Source organism: Anomaloglossus baeobatrachus, chromosome 7 (assembly GCF_048569485.1).
Source record: "Anomaloglossus baeobatrachus isolate aAnoBae1 chromosome 7, aAnoBae1.hap1, whole genome shotgun sequence".
NCBI classification, from domain to species: Eukaryota; Metazoa; Chordata; class Amphibia; order Anura; family Aromobatidae; genus Anomaloglossus; species Anomaloglossus baeobatrachus.
This window is the reverse complement of record NC_134359.1, coordinates 73,343,682-73,359,262: the sequence shown is the minus strand read 5'-3', so window position 1 is coordinate 73,359,262 and position 15,581 is coordinate 73,343,682.

Here is a 15,581-nt window from a genome sequence, read left to right as displayed (position 1 = left end):
TAAAATATGACTGAAGAACATGCTTATAGACAATATAAAGGGTTAGGAAGGAATTGTACATGGCGCACCCCACGGGGTCTTGGGAATACTCGTCACTGGACCGGTGAGGGTCAGGAGATGTCACAGATGGCCCTGCCTGGTTTTTTGAGCCCGAGGTATCCACAAAAGGGGAATAGATGATGGAATGAGGATGTTGGAAGTAGTAGTTGTCTTGTGATGCCACCTGTGGTATGCGGCCAGGGATTAGCCGCCGCTGCGGGTGTTGTCCTCTTGGGTGGATGGTATCGCAACCGGCATGGTTCAGCTCCCCAAAGGTAGACCTTGGCCCCAGAGAGGATGAATAGGGTGATACTGACCACTGGCGCCGGAGCTAGGCTGACACAGTGGTTGCGGTTCAAGGTCTTTTACTCACAGTCCAGTTGTCACCCATGGAGTGCTGGTCTCTGCCGTGATGAGCCCCAGCCGATCCTGGATAATTCGGAGGTCACCGCTAGTGTTCCAACTGTGTGTCCTTTGTGGTCGGGGTCCCTCCAATCCCATGGATGGAATGTAGAACGGGCTGCGGGTGTTTCCTGCACTCTCTGCAGACCCTGGAATCCCCTGTAGCTGTGTAGAGCCCGGGCTGAGCTGCCTGCTCCAAGCCGCGGGTCTTGCAATGCTCCAGAAGTATGAGGAAGAAAAATGCTGGGACCGAGGTCCTGACTGTGCTCCTTACCCTAAGCTGTGCCCGAGGGTAACTGCCCAAGTGTGAAGATGTTCTTTCCTTTTCCCCAAGTGGTGCCCGCCCCCCAGTTGGTTGTCCTAGTGACCAGGAAAGTCCCATGCCTCATGATGGCTACCCCCCTGTCTACTCTAGGCCAATCCCAGTGGGAAAGCACCTGACTGTGTGTTGTAAACACCAGCAATTAACCTCTTCCTTACCCGGGATGAGTACTGCACCTTAAGTGAGATGCAGTACCCTGTGGTGACTGAAGCCTCAGGGGCGCCACATACACACATCAGAAATTTTTATTAAAATACGATCTTAAAATCCTGTACATCTGATTTTACTGAAATGTTTTGAACGGAATATGCTGAGACTTGCAGAACAAAAAACTAGTAACCTCCCTGGGTAAATGCATGGAGCCAAAAAACAAAGTCTCCAATATCATAATTACAAGATCTATAAAGCTATGGAATATACTATATGACATGGCAGCATATTATGTACCAACATAAAGAAAGGGCTTTTTTTAACCATGTTAGTACACGTGGGCAATATGTTATCCATCCAAAAATATGAACTAGTTTTATTTCTTATAGGTTGATCTTACTGAAGAACCCTATTAGTGCCCCCAGTGTGCTTAATAAAATAAGATAAAAAGCATGGTTATGTCCTGCAGCACTTCTTTGCTCCAAGAGCTGTGCCCTCCATCTATATCCCTTGGTTTTGTCCCCCAACTGTTTTCCTTTGTGGCACCAATATTTCCAGTGTAAGTAATGGCATAGCATATTAGTGACTTTGGCGAACCGGACATTGCCACACCCCATCCCGCCATATTCCGCCCACTTTGGCAAAACATATGTGATTCACAGATAGAACACTTGCCCTACCCATTATATTCTGTGCCCATTTTTTCTCAGACTGATATTTAGCAAAAAAAAATGTGCATTATAATTCAATTTATGGATTAAACTCATACATTGAAGTGAATAAGTCAGTGGAAAAAATGGAAAACATACAGATGTTATTCTAGTTGTATTCCACTGCTGGATAATTTTCACTCTTTTTTTTATAAAAGACCTATTACACTCAGTAATTTAAAAAAAAAATGACATAGGGTCCTCCCTATTTTTTGATAACCAGTGCAGGTAAAGCAGACAGCTCTGAGCTGGAGCTCTCAGCTGCCTGCTTTATCTTGGCTGATATCAAAAATAGAGGGGACACCATGCCTTTTTTATATTATTTATATAATAATATATATGTATATGTGATATATATATATATATATATATATATATATATATATATATATATATATATATATATATATATATATAGAGATAGATAGATATATATATATATAGATATAGATATATATATGTGGGGTCTCCCCTATTTTTTATAACCAGCCAAGGGAAAGCAGGAAAGCAGACAGTCAGGGGCTGGTATTATAAGACTGGGAACACCCATGGTTATTTTTCCCTCCCAGCTTAAAAATAGCAGCCCACAGCCAACCCAGAAGTGGCACATCCATTAGATGCGCCAATTCTGGTGCTTTGCCCGACTCTTCCTAATTGCCCTGGTCCAATGGCAATCAGGGTAATGCTTTTGGGATTAAAGTCAGTTGTGAATTTACAGCTGGCATCAAGCCCAGGGGTTACTAATAGAGAGGCATCTAGCAGACAAACTCATTGCTAACCCAGTAAGTAAAGAGTTAAAAAGCCCACATACACAGGCACATACAGGAAAAAGTAGTTTAATTGAATAAAGACTCCCCATATTCCCTCATCCACCAATTTATTAATTAAAAAGAAATTCTCAAAGTTCCAACATAACCCAGTTGTGTAATTTCCCACAATGTTCATTAAATCCGATATGCCTTGTTCTCCGAACATTCTGAGAATGAAGATCTGTAGGTCACTTGCAGTCAGCGGTAGATTTTAGTACTAGAACTTTATTTAGGGTACTCCTGATTGAAAAATACAAACTTATATTTTACCATACATGACTTCTTATATGTATTGGTAATGTACATTTCTATGGAAATATGAATGTTCTAAGTTACATGTCATTTACACTATCCTGAATGTACGCATCTTGTAATTTTTGTACGTCCATTTGTTGCTGTCATAACTCCACTCCTAGGCTCAAACCGGTAATCTCTGTGTGTTGGTCAGTTTCCCTTTTCGATTAGAGAGAGCTTGTTTTGGTCCAACTGCTGTTGTCTTGATTTCTTATGGTGTGCCTTCCTATATCACTTCTATTCAGGTATGTGCACTTTCTCATTTGGTTTGCCCAATCACATTTTGGGAGGGGGGCTATTTATACTCACTACTCACTTTAAGGATAAGGATGGATGGAGCATTTTTATGTTTTTTATTGCTTCTTGGGTGCGTCTATAAGAGCAGACCCAAAAACTTGTTAAAAAGTCTCACTCCGGATTACTGTACGTCTGATGGTTTGAGATCCCAGTAGCAGAAGACCCCATGATCAGTTTATTATAACAGAACTGATTGTCCACACCAGACGCCACCATTAATAGGATTAAATTCTTTGAATTTTATCACAAATGTAAAAAATGAAATATGTTTCCTTACATACGTGTTTATCTCTCTTTCATATCCTGTTTGTGATGCGGTGGACCACACAAGACGTGGAGAAAATCGGTTTACAGAAATAAAGAGATTGAGGGATGAAGTCTTCCCGGGGCACTATACATGTGTTTCCAAGCTGAATATAGGATTATATGAGATTCTGACAGGTAGAACATGTCATTATTGTTCAATGAACAAGGCATAATCTGATTTTGTACTTTTTACTTGTCATTGCTGTCGGATTGTTTTGTTCTAAGGTAATAGCTCCATGTGGATACATCTAGTTCTGCTTCATTTCACGTCTTGGTTTACTGCTCCCCTTGGGCAAAAAAAGACTTGTGTTTCTTGAAAGCAAATCTATACCTCAGTGTCAATGCAAAACAGACTCTGGAGAGCGAAGCCGGCATTTTACTTTATGAATTTTTTATATGGGGAAGTTTCATATTTTCATACTAGAGCACACTTAATGCAGCTTACATTTGCAGACCAAAGGCTCTGTCAATGTAATTCTTGGCAAGTTAAAGAAGATCATATCATAAGGATTTAAAACACCAAAAGAATCCTGCTGAAAATAATAACCTAACACAATAATCGTAAAAAGAACACAAAGGGCCATGCCTAATAATCTCAAAATCAATTCTAATAGAGCCAAAAGCTACAGGTCAGATGATATAGAAGAACACGGGGAATAAAGGAGAAGACGATGGCGCAATGCTCAACCATTGTAGAGCTTCAGTTCTTTTATCATCTCAATGATCCTCTGAGTTATAAAGATGTGAATATATAGTGAGGCTCAGGCTATAGAATGAATGAGAGGTTTAGTCATGGAACTTTTTAACACAAGATCCCCAGGCAGATATTTTGCATACCTTTATAACTCTGGCCAAACATTTTAGAACAGTACGTCCTAAACAGAATTCCCCAGAATGTAGTTGCATCAAGTGCTGCTATCCACATAGGAATGATCCACAGTGGACTTTTTGTAGTAGAAAATCTGCAATGAAATCTACAGTGGTAAATACTGTTGTGAGTTAAGTTGGGTAAACGCTAAGGTTTAGCTGTGTATTATCTACCCATCAATTTATCCTATGAATTTGAGATGCATATAAAAGGTCAATGTTACACTTCAAGCGTGCCAAACGTGTTCAGACCAAAAGGAGTCTGATGAAAAAAACACCAAAACAACACCACAAACAAGGGGGGAACACAATAACAATGATGGGGCCTGGCAATAGTGAGAGGGTAGATGGACACCTCCTATCCTCACTTGTAGCTGTCCCTACTCTCCTAGCCAGTCCCTATACAGTCTCCACAACTATCGTCGTGCAGCACCCCGAGACCCTGGGAAACCCTATAGATTCCCTGACTAGTGAGAGGCAGCTGAGGTTCACTAAATCCACCACTGCACTAATAAGACAAGAGGGTAGGGGAGACAAACAGGGGGAAAACTGCAACAAAAGAGGACAAGGTTTAGCATCTGGAATGCAACAATTCAGCTCCTTCCACCAAGGGGGCCAGTATACAAATGGATTTGTACCTTCAGCAAGGATTACTGAGTAACGCCTCAATTTAAACCTGAAGGGTGTGACTAAAAATCTACTGCAGCTGAAGCACTCAACTAGGGACTGCTGACAAAACTGCTCTAAGAGCAAAACTGATATTTACCGTTTCAGAGCAAAAAGACACCAAATCACATTTAAATGTAGTTAGGCAGATGGAGGAGAGGCTCCAGTCCGAAAAGCTGTCACTAGTATGCAAAAACAGAGAGGCGACTGTGACAGCCAAGAGGTTGTCCTGTAGTGGTCAGCTCCTTTTTAATAAGGTGAATAAAAAAACCTCATGATCAGTGCCGGTCTCCTGAGATCATCATTTCCATAGCTCCCTACCATCCCAGATTCAGGAGGATTGTCCCAATTTGAGGGGGCAGTACCGCTTTCCTGCCAATCAAGGCTTTGTCCTGATTTCTAAAACTCACTAATCACTATCTCTGTGTGATGCCTTTTCTCAATCACTCTGTAGTTCTTCCTTCCAGGGGGCTTAGCAGGCATCTCTCTGAAACATAAATTGAATAAACAATTATCTTCTTCTGTTATGATCTGGTCTCTCCAGAAATCTAACCCACAACTTGTACCATTGCAGGCAACAGCTGAAGATAAGAGTCACAGCTATCTCTGACATTAATTGGAGGAATTTTTATGCTTCAAGCTGTATTGCAGGCTGTGAACCCATAGGCAGATTATACAAATATTTGTTATTTGTACTAGTACAAAGAGATACATCTATACATAGCAATGCATTTCTATGTGCTTGTATTTTAGAGGGGAAATTAAAATAAGATTTTTTTTCTTCCTACAAAAATACTAAAAAGTTATGAAAAACTATAATAATGGGATTTTTAATGTACTTAAAAAAAAACCATCACAAATCATCATATAAAAACATATATGTCTCCCTGTATTTATAACGACCCATATAATATAATGATTAGATTATTTACAATGATCAGAGAATGGTGTAAAAAAGGCGTGATTGATTATTCTCTCTCTATAAAACCCATACAAATTTAATAAAAATGTATCACTGAGGACTTGTTCACATGTAGCATAATTACTGTGTTTCTTCTGTATTTTTTCTGCACCATTTCTACAGATGTCTGCACCAGAAAACACAATAAAAATGTTCTCTATAATTAGTGTTTTTGCTACATTTCATTTGTGCGTTTTCCTCCTTATTTGATGCATTTTAGGTGCAGTGTTGAAGCAGCGATTAAATGATCTCTTAATGGTACAGAAAAGCTTTGATTCTGCACTTAACAAGGTAATGGCATTTTTGTTACATACATTTTTCTCAGGCTCCAAATGGCAGCCTATAGAGAAAATATACATCGCACAGTTCAGCAGCACCGTTAGACCACTGAGAGCAGAAGTCCTCATGAAATTGTCGCAGGCAGGGAGGATGCCGCCGCTGCTGCGCTCTCGCTAATGCTCGGGTCCGGCGCTACTGCGTCTGGTGCTGCTGCTCGGTGGCTCGAGCGGTGGGCCGGATCCGGGGACTCGAGCAGCGCTCCTCGCCCGTGAGTGAAAGGGGTGGTTGGTTTGGGGGATTTAGTCCGTGACGCCACCCACGGGTCGTGGTGAAGATGGGCACCACCGCTGCTGGTGACGGGGATCCCGAGAGCGATGGTAGGGAGCAGCTGGGATGTTGTTTTCCCCCTCCGTGGGTAGGGGTCGGTGGTCCCGGGGCCCGATGATGTGACGGGGAGGCAGGGTTGGTGATGTGCAGGGTTGCAGGGACAGCGCGGCGCGGTGCGGGATGGCACGGGTGTACTCACTCAGCAAGAAATGTACAAAGTCCTCGGTAAACCAAACGGCTGGATGGACGGGTCCCGCAGCCGGCTGCTGTGTCTCTCCCCAGACAGGTGATGGCTGCTGTCTTTCCCTGCACCTTGATGTTCTCGTTTGACTACTATGTATCCCCAATGGTAGTCCGCTCCCCAGTGTATGGGTACCGGAGGAGCCCGTTTGCCTGCAGGCGCTGGCCCTTGGGTCTCTAGCTTTAGGCGGTAGCTGTATACCCTCACGGTGTGGGCAGTTGCCTTCAATCGGGACTTTTGCTGTTAGGAAACCCCTGGGGTTCCGGTCACATTCGGATTTGACTATTGGCGGCTCCAAGCCTGGTCGAGGTCCGATGGCCCTGCCTGTGTGTGCTGGCTTCACTTTGCTCCCTGGTCGGTACCGGTGGGCCAATGCCCGACCCCGGTCCTACGGTTCCGCGTTGCTTCACCACTCCTGCAGATGGCCACCACTGTCTGCCAACCTTGCTGTCAGTGCCTGGGCCACAAACCCAGACACTCAGTGCTTGCTCCTCTCACTTCCACCTCCTGGACTAAACTGACACTTTTCCCGCCTCCAGGCCTGTGAACTCCTCGGTGGGTGGGGCCAACCGCTTGGCTCCGCCCCACCTGGTGTGGACATCAGACACTGGAGGGAGGCAACAAGGGTTTTGTGTTTGGCTGGTGTCCCTGTCTAATGGGGGTGGGGGTGTTTGTGTGTTATCTGTGACGACCTGGCTAGTCCAGGGCGCCACAAAATCCCATCACTTTGCTTGGACATTTAGTCCATGTTCATATATAGTATAAGGCCTGTTTCACAAGTCAGTGATTCTGGTACGTATGTTACAGTTTTTATACGTACCAGAATCACTGACATACGCAGACCCATTATAATCAATGGGTCTGCGCACACATCAGTGATTTTTCACTGACCGGGTCTCCATGCGACATACACACGTGTCCGTGATTGACGCACGGAGACATGTCCGATTTTTCTGGCATCACTGATGTCCCACGGACCACACTATGGTGTGATCCATGAAACATTTACCAGAAAAATACGGACATTGAAAATAAAAAGCATTTTTAACCCACCTTCTCCAGCGACGCTCTCTCCGGCCTCTACTGCCTGCTGCTTCAGAGCCGGCTAATTACTGGCATGCATATTCATGTATGCAGGAGCAGCCTATCCGGAAGTAGCTGCAGCGGGGACGGATACACAGCAGAGCCAAAGAGTTCAGCACCACGAACAACAGGAGCGAGGACAGTTGAGTATACGTCCATGTGCAATCACAGATGATGGATCACGTCTCACAGATAGCACATGGATAACCTATGTGTGCCGTGAATCACGGCACACGGAGGGACATATGCGTTTTTAACACATGGGTGAAAAACGTCTGTGTTTTTCACTGATGTGTGAAACAGGCCTAAATGCTACGCTTTTTCTACTCATTTTTGTGTACATAAATTCTGCTGCAAAGTGGATGTGATTTCACGAAAACTGTCTATCGTGTATCTAAAGATGCTGCTCGACTGCGTTTTTTTGAGATTTTTTTTCTGTAGAGGCTTCTATGTATAGTCTAAAAAGAAGCTTGTAAAACACTGCAGGTTTTTTCTTAGAAAGAAAGAGGTAAATGATTGTGGCTATGGGCGTGGTCAAAATTTGCATTGGCAGGCTAGGTGCACCACAAGGTTTGTCCCGCTTTCTCTTCTAGAAACGTTGGTGAAGATGTCATGTGATTTTTCTGGTTCGATGATCCCAAGTAGTTGGCAGAGAACACAGCGCCGAGGAGCGGAATCAGTGCAAGAGGTGGGTATCTTTTCTTTCACTTCTATAGTCCCATTAATATTGTCATCAAGATTGTCATCAAGTAGCGGATAACCCCTTTATAATTTAATTCACTGATACTTAATCCACTACATATCAGTCCCATGTGGACATATCCTTATACTATACAGCAGTGTATCTAAATATGTGATATGCATACAACAAGGGGTATAACAGAAAAAAAGAGGCCTACTGGATTTTTCAATGAGCAACTCAAAACCTACCCTTAACTTGTTCTTGCTGTATCTGCAATGCCAGGCAGTGTGCTAACTCCTCCACCACTAATAAGAGCTACAGACAACAATAATTTGGTATTTTGATGCTAAATGTATCCTTAATAGGTACAGTAAATTGGGTGAAAAAGGTTGTGTAAGAAGATGGACATACTGCCTATGTTCTCAATTGAAGACATAATAATTGTTATAAGGTGTAATGTGAATTGTGACATTTGTTATTTGTAATAGATGGTGTTTTGCTCGACAGTAGGGAGAGCTAGAGTTAATGTTTGGGACTAGCCCAGAGTGGGAGGGGCTATAGTGGAGGGAGAGAGACGGTGTTTTATGAGAAAATCAGATAGGGCCCAACGTGCAGTAAGAACAGACCCGAGGTCTGGCCAGTGAGCAGAGCAGCATGACTTGGGTGTCCTTGGTGTGAGAGGAGATGAGACAGAGGATAGTGTGATCCTGAGTAATGAGAGAGAATTGACTGAAAGACAGAGTATTTCATAGGAGATGGCTCCTGGGAAAGGACACCTAGCAGTACGGCCCTGAGTTTGTAACTCAGAAATTTAATGGGCCTGGACAGAACAGAGAATGTGAGATGAGGAGAATGTCTCAGGTAGGATTTCCAAAGCATCAGAAGTAGCTAAGCTAAGGACTGGTCATACTGACAAAACAATCACTTTAAGAGGAAAAAAATGCAGAATCGCAAGTTGAGTATAGGACTCTCACTAAATGGACTATAGTATTAAGTTGGGTTGTGGTAAAGGAAGTGAGATTCGTTGAGGTAGTGACAAGGTGAATCAAGGAAGTAAAGAGATTGTATATGATGAAGTAAAGCTATTGTGTATGAAGATGATCTGTGTTGTAAAGGAAAAGTTCTTTAAGCTATGCACCCACTATCTGCTGTACATAAGTCCTACCAAGTTATTGTTCAGTAAAAAGTTTATTTTAGAATGGTGGTCTCTCAAATTGAACTGTATAACACCTGGTTCCGACCAGCTAGAGTCATTGGCATCATGTGGCCTGCAATTGCGTAGAGCCCCCATAGCACAAGTCCAGATATCAAGCCAGAACCGCCATCTGCATGTAACATGTCCTGGTACGTCCTGGTATCCAGCTTTGTCGGCTGAGGCCCCGCCCCTTCTGGTCCCATGGGTATGACCTCACACAGGTCCTTCTAGGTCAATTGTATCATACTTCTGCTAATTCTAACAGAGGGAGGGGATATCTATGAATACCCCACAAATATTATCTGCTCATTTGCTGCTGTCACTCAACAAGCAGCTAATTTTATAAACTTTACTTTCTTGGATTTCAAAACCTAAACATCTGAGGTGATCACTAGAGGTATGTATAGAATCAGCCTGACAGTGCCAGTATAGCACTGGCTTTAGGTTATATAGGAAAATCTTGGTGATTAGTTCCCTTTAAAGTAGCTGCCAATCTAACATTGGCATGGGCACTGGCAATCTAACATTCACCATCCTTTAAATGCCCAGATTTCCATGATCTCCTGTCACTTTCCTAGACAGTTTGTTTAAGTGGTTGTCCAGGCTTATCATGAAAGTCTGCATCAAGTAGAGAGGGCGCTAAGAGAATTCTGCAGTCAATCTATATGACTGCAGACTTGTGAATCCTCAGATCGTGCTCAGCATGATGCGAGGATTCTCCGGTACCAGTGGCGAGATTAAGTGGTCATGTGACTGCAAGTATGAGATATGTATACTCCCAGCCACAATCCGACTCACTCAATAATCCATGCACATCTAGGCGAAATGTGGCATTTCTCATACTTGCAGTCACATGACTGCTCTGTGTCACTGATGTTACCGGAGAATCCTCACAGTGTGCTGATCACGATGTGAGGATTTACAAGTCTGCAGTTACATAGAGTGATTATAGACTTGTTATTTTAGACCGGACAACCCCTTTAAGACATTTACTTAGTGTTGGAAAATAGTGCAAGCATCTAGAGAGAGGTTCACATGGAATTACCGTAATTTTACACGATTTCTGGTGTGAATTCTTTTCCAAAATCTGTGTGTATTCTGCCTCCCAGTAATTTCCTAGGAGTTTGCGCTGTGACTCATAGAATGCTGATTTTTCTTCCATGGAATTTAAATCCACATCATGGTAAAAGCATAAGTCAGATATCATTCCAATCGGTAAGAGATACAGTATGCTTACACTACTACTAAAGATTTAAAGCTCTGAAGAAGGACTTCTGTTAGTAACATCAATGTAGATCTTGGCACCGAAGATATCAATAGAAGTTGTACAGGCTACTAGATGGACAAGATCCGCTTTCCTCTTTCCAGACATTGCTGGTGGCAAATATTCTTGAAAAACACCCAATTGATGGAACATTGGATCAATACTATTTGGAAAGTCACTGGTTGGGTACATTAAAATCCAATAGATATATGCTACAGATTTCATGAAGACGTTTCTGCAACTGTTCTACTGTTCTGTTTTTGCAGCTACACTCCCCAACCTCACTGTCCTGTACTCGCCAACTGTACATGATGCTGCCTAGACTTATGGAAAGGCTATATTCACACTTTGCTACTGTGTAGTAGCACAGCAATGCTAGTTGAAGGGGTGAATAAGTGCATGAGTCTAACTGCAAAGTCATGATCTCATTGGTGGCCACAGGTAGAAGTGAATGTCAGCTGCACTATGCCAGCTTAAAGCACGACTCCACGGTTGTTTTTTCACTACTGGATTGATGCTTTTTTATCTAAGGTCCCTGCCCCTAGTAATATACTCACCCTTCACTGTCTTTACCTTTTACCAACGCCGTTCCGGTCCCGCAAGGCCATCTAGAGACCACAACTTCTGCCTGGCCGGAAGTCAGAAGTTAGGCTTTAAATAGGCATGTGGATGCAACAGCACAGAAGATGCAGACACAGTGGTAACTTGAACCAGTAAATTCAATACAATTTACGTAACAGAAATGCATCAAAAGGTTAGTAAATTATTCGAATGCGTTAATCTAGTATGCAATTGTAAGATGATGGGAAATATGAAACACCATTTTTGTTAAAAAAAAATATTTTACAGCTGGTGCTGTGTTTTTATAATATTGTGGCCTGCAGTACTAACCACTGGTCACAAGAGATCACTGTCTAACATTTTACCCTTATATAGACTCTTGATTGGAACTTATGGGAAGGAGAGACAAAAACAGAAACTTGTGTTATTAGGGTAAAGGAATTCTGTACTGCTGAATTAGATTGCATTTTGACAACATCAGACAGAGCCCATGCAGGAGAAGATGCCAGCTAGAAATAGTGTGGCTTCCATCTTTGGAGAGGGGAGAGCTGCAAGGGAGAGGACATATGAATCTTCATCCAGTGACATCCATGGAGGCCATGTGAACTGTGAGACAAAAAACACTCCAGTTAACAGAGGACACCTTCTTGATCCAGGGAGAAGGTTGTCTCAGTGACATTTACAGCAGGAAGCATAGACAAAAGCCCTGTGAGCTGGTATCAGTGGTGGATCTGGAGGGCCCTCCTGCAAGTTGGTGGTGGTGCCAATTATCATTTGTTGAATCTCAACTTTCCTCTCCACCATGCAGCTATCAGCTGAACAGACATAATTTTGCATCATTACAGTGACCACTCCTAGGTCGGTAAGTCCTGAGCTCAGTCCCCATCACAGTGATCACGGTGGGAACGTGCACGCAAAAGCAGTTAGTTTGGTGGCAAATTTAGCCAAGCAAATGTAGACACCAGATTGAATCAGTACTCAAAATCCATTTGATTCCTCATTTATACTAGAAAAACGTCTCGGCTACTATACTAGGTGGGGGTACTACTAGGAAAATTATAGTAACGTAGTGACTACTTCTGGCCTATAGTTTTGTGCAGCCTTGCCAGCCTGGTCAGCCTTGGGTGTATGTGAATCCATTTTGGATCTTTATTTTGTTATTGGAAGAGTGTCGCAGGCGGGGAGGAGGCCGCTGCCGCTGCGCTCTAGCTGGCCGCTCGGGTCCGGCGCTGCTGCTGCTGCTGCTCGGTGGCTTGAGCGGTGGGCCGGATCCGAGGACTCGAGCGGCGCTCCTCACCCGTGCAGTGAAAGGAGTGATTTTGGGTTTGGGGAGTTGGTCCGTGATGCCACCCACGGTTTGTGGTGAGGTTGGGACACCACCGCTGCTCTGGACGGGGATCCCGGGAGTGATGACATGGAGCAGCCGAGATGTTTCTCTCCCCTCCGTGGGTAGGGGGTTGGTGGTCCCGGGGCCCGGTGAGGTGGGACGGGGAAGGCAGGGTTGGTGAGGTGCATGGTCACGGGGGCAGCGCGGTGCCAGACGGCACGGTGGTACTCACTCAGCCAATGATGGATACAGAGTCTCCGGTAAAACAAACGGCTGCATGGATGGGTCCCGCAGCCGGCTGCTGTGGTTACTCCCGGTAGGTTGGTGGTGGCTGCCTTTCCCCGCACCTGTTGTGTATCTTCGGTCCCAATGGCTTCCCACCGGTAACCTGCTCCCCAGCTTGGATATGGGCCGAGGAGCCCCTTTTGCCCGCAGGCTCTGGCCCTGGGAATTCTAACTGTGGCGGTAGTTGTATTTCCCTTTCTCGGTTTGGACGGTTGCCTTCAGTCGGGTCTTTGCTGCTAGGAAACCCCGGAGGTTCCGGTCGCTAACGGATTTGACCAGTTTAACGGCGACTCCAAGCCTGGTCGGGGTCTGCAGGCCCTGCCGGTTTGTGCTGGCTTCTCTTCGCTCCCCGGTTCGGTACCAGCGGGCCACCGCCCGTCCCCGGCCCTATGGTTCCGCGTCAATCAGCCTCTCCTGCAGACGGCCACCACCGTCTGCCAACCTTGCTCTCGGTGCCCGGGCCACGTACCCGGACACGCTCAGTTTGCTCCTCTACTCCTTCTTACTCCTTCTCTTTCACTCTCCCTAACTTCAACTGTCTTCCTTTCCCGCCTCCAGGACTGTGAACTCCTCAGTGGGTGGGGCCAACCGCCTGGCTCCACCCCACCTGGTGTGGACATCAGCCCCTGGACTGGTGTGCCTATCTCGGGGTGTGGGGTGTGTTGTTGCAGTACCTGTGACGACCTGGCTTGCCCAGGGTGCCACATTCCCCCTTGGTTAAATGCAGACCGTCCGCGGGCTGCCCGTCCATCACCGGTTTTATTTTTGTTAAACTGTAGAAAAAAGGTAGAAAAGATTTAAACAAAGCATTTTTCATGAATCTTCCCTTAACGGGAGGCACGGCACTTAAACGCTACTAACAGTAGTCACTTTTATTAAAACATACGGCTTCCGCTCTCTCCAGCCCAAACAACCTGGCCTTCATGCTGCCCCTAAGAAGTGGGCAGCACCCCTTGACCCCAGTCCATCCCCAGGCTGCCCGAGCGGGTACGGGCACGGTGTTTCGCACCCTACGATCTTTTCAGAGGACCCACGTCCATGGGGAACCCCTGACCCCCGGAGGATGGCCACCGGTTCAGGTGGTGACCGGGCCCCAGCCTACTCTGCTGCGGGCCCTTCCTCCAATCTGCCTCTCCGGAGGCGGTAACGGATTTATGTCAAATATTTACATTTCCACTAGTTTGTGGTTGCCCTGCAAGTTCTCGGGCGTGTCCGTAAGTAGTTCCTTACGCACGGTGCAAAGGGTCCCTACGGGGACAACTTGCCGGCAACGGCCGGTTCAATCACGGTTGACAATCAGGTTAACATCTTGGTTGATTACTTTCATTCATTTACTTAACAACAGTACTGGTGGTCCCAACGGGGACAATGGTGCAACGGAGGGACCGCTGCCATCACTGCTTACTTTCATCCTCCTCCCCCGGCCCCGGGTGGATAAACACGGGTACCAACCCCTCCAGCGCATGGCAGGCGCGACGGGGAAGGGCCGCCCGATATCCATTATTCCCGCTCCATGGGATGTAAGTGGCCTCCATGTCATACAAGGTGACGACTCCTTCCTCCTCTGAGACAGGTTCGGTGTCAGGCCCGGAGTCACTATCGTCCGTTCCTGCACCAGGCGGGTTGCCGCCAGCTGCCGCAGTCTCCGGGCTCGCCACTCTTTCTGCTGCCGCTACAGGGGGCCGCAAGCCAGACGGACCAGCAGCGGCGGGGCACGCGGGCAGGGAAGACGGAGGCAGTATGGGGGCTAGAGGCAGACCGGGTCCCTCAGCCGCAGCGGCCGGTCCCTCAGGGACACAGGTGCGTGGGTCACTCACCAGCTCCTCCATCATGGCCTCCATCCCGTACACCCGGGCGACCGCAGCTACCTCTTCCACCTCCGCGGTCCACTGCTCCATCAGAAGACATATCTGATTCTGGTAGCGCCGGCAGATCCCCGCCGTGTGGACCCTGAGCCATGCCGCTGTTACGGGCACCGGCTCTGTGATCTCTGCGTGGCCGGACGGGGCGGACATGTTGGTAACGGTGCCTTCCAGGAACCAAATCTATGGCCGCAGAGTCCTGGCGTCCCTGCTTTTATAGCCTCGGCTTACATGCGGCCGGACGCCATCCGCCCCCCCTTGGTCTTTTCTCAGCACCTCCTCTTCAGGGGCGTAGCTTCGGCTTTCGCGCCTCCACTGCTCGAGAAGACGCTCTTCGCGTCCAAGATGGCGGCTTCTGAAATTTTTCGGCCGGACACCACCGGCGGGACACAAGGCGCACTTCTGCCAGCCAGCAGAACGGTAAGATTCTGTTCGTGACGCCAAGTTGTGTCGCGAGCGGGGAGGAGGCCACCGCCGCTGCACTCTCGCTGGTGCTCGGGTCCAGCGCTGCTGCTGCTGCTCGGTGGCTCGAGCGGTGGGCCGGATCCGGGGACTCGAGCGGCGCTCCTCGTCCGTGCAGTGAAAGGGGTGATTTTGGGTTTGGGGAGTTGGTCCGTGACGCCACCCACAGTTTGTGGTGAGGTTGGGACAC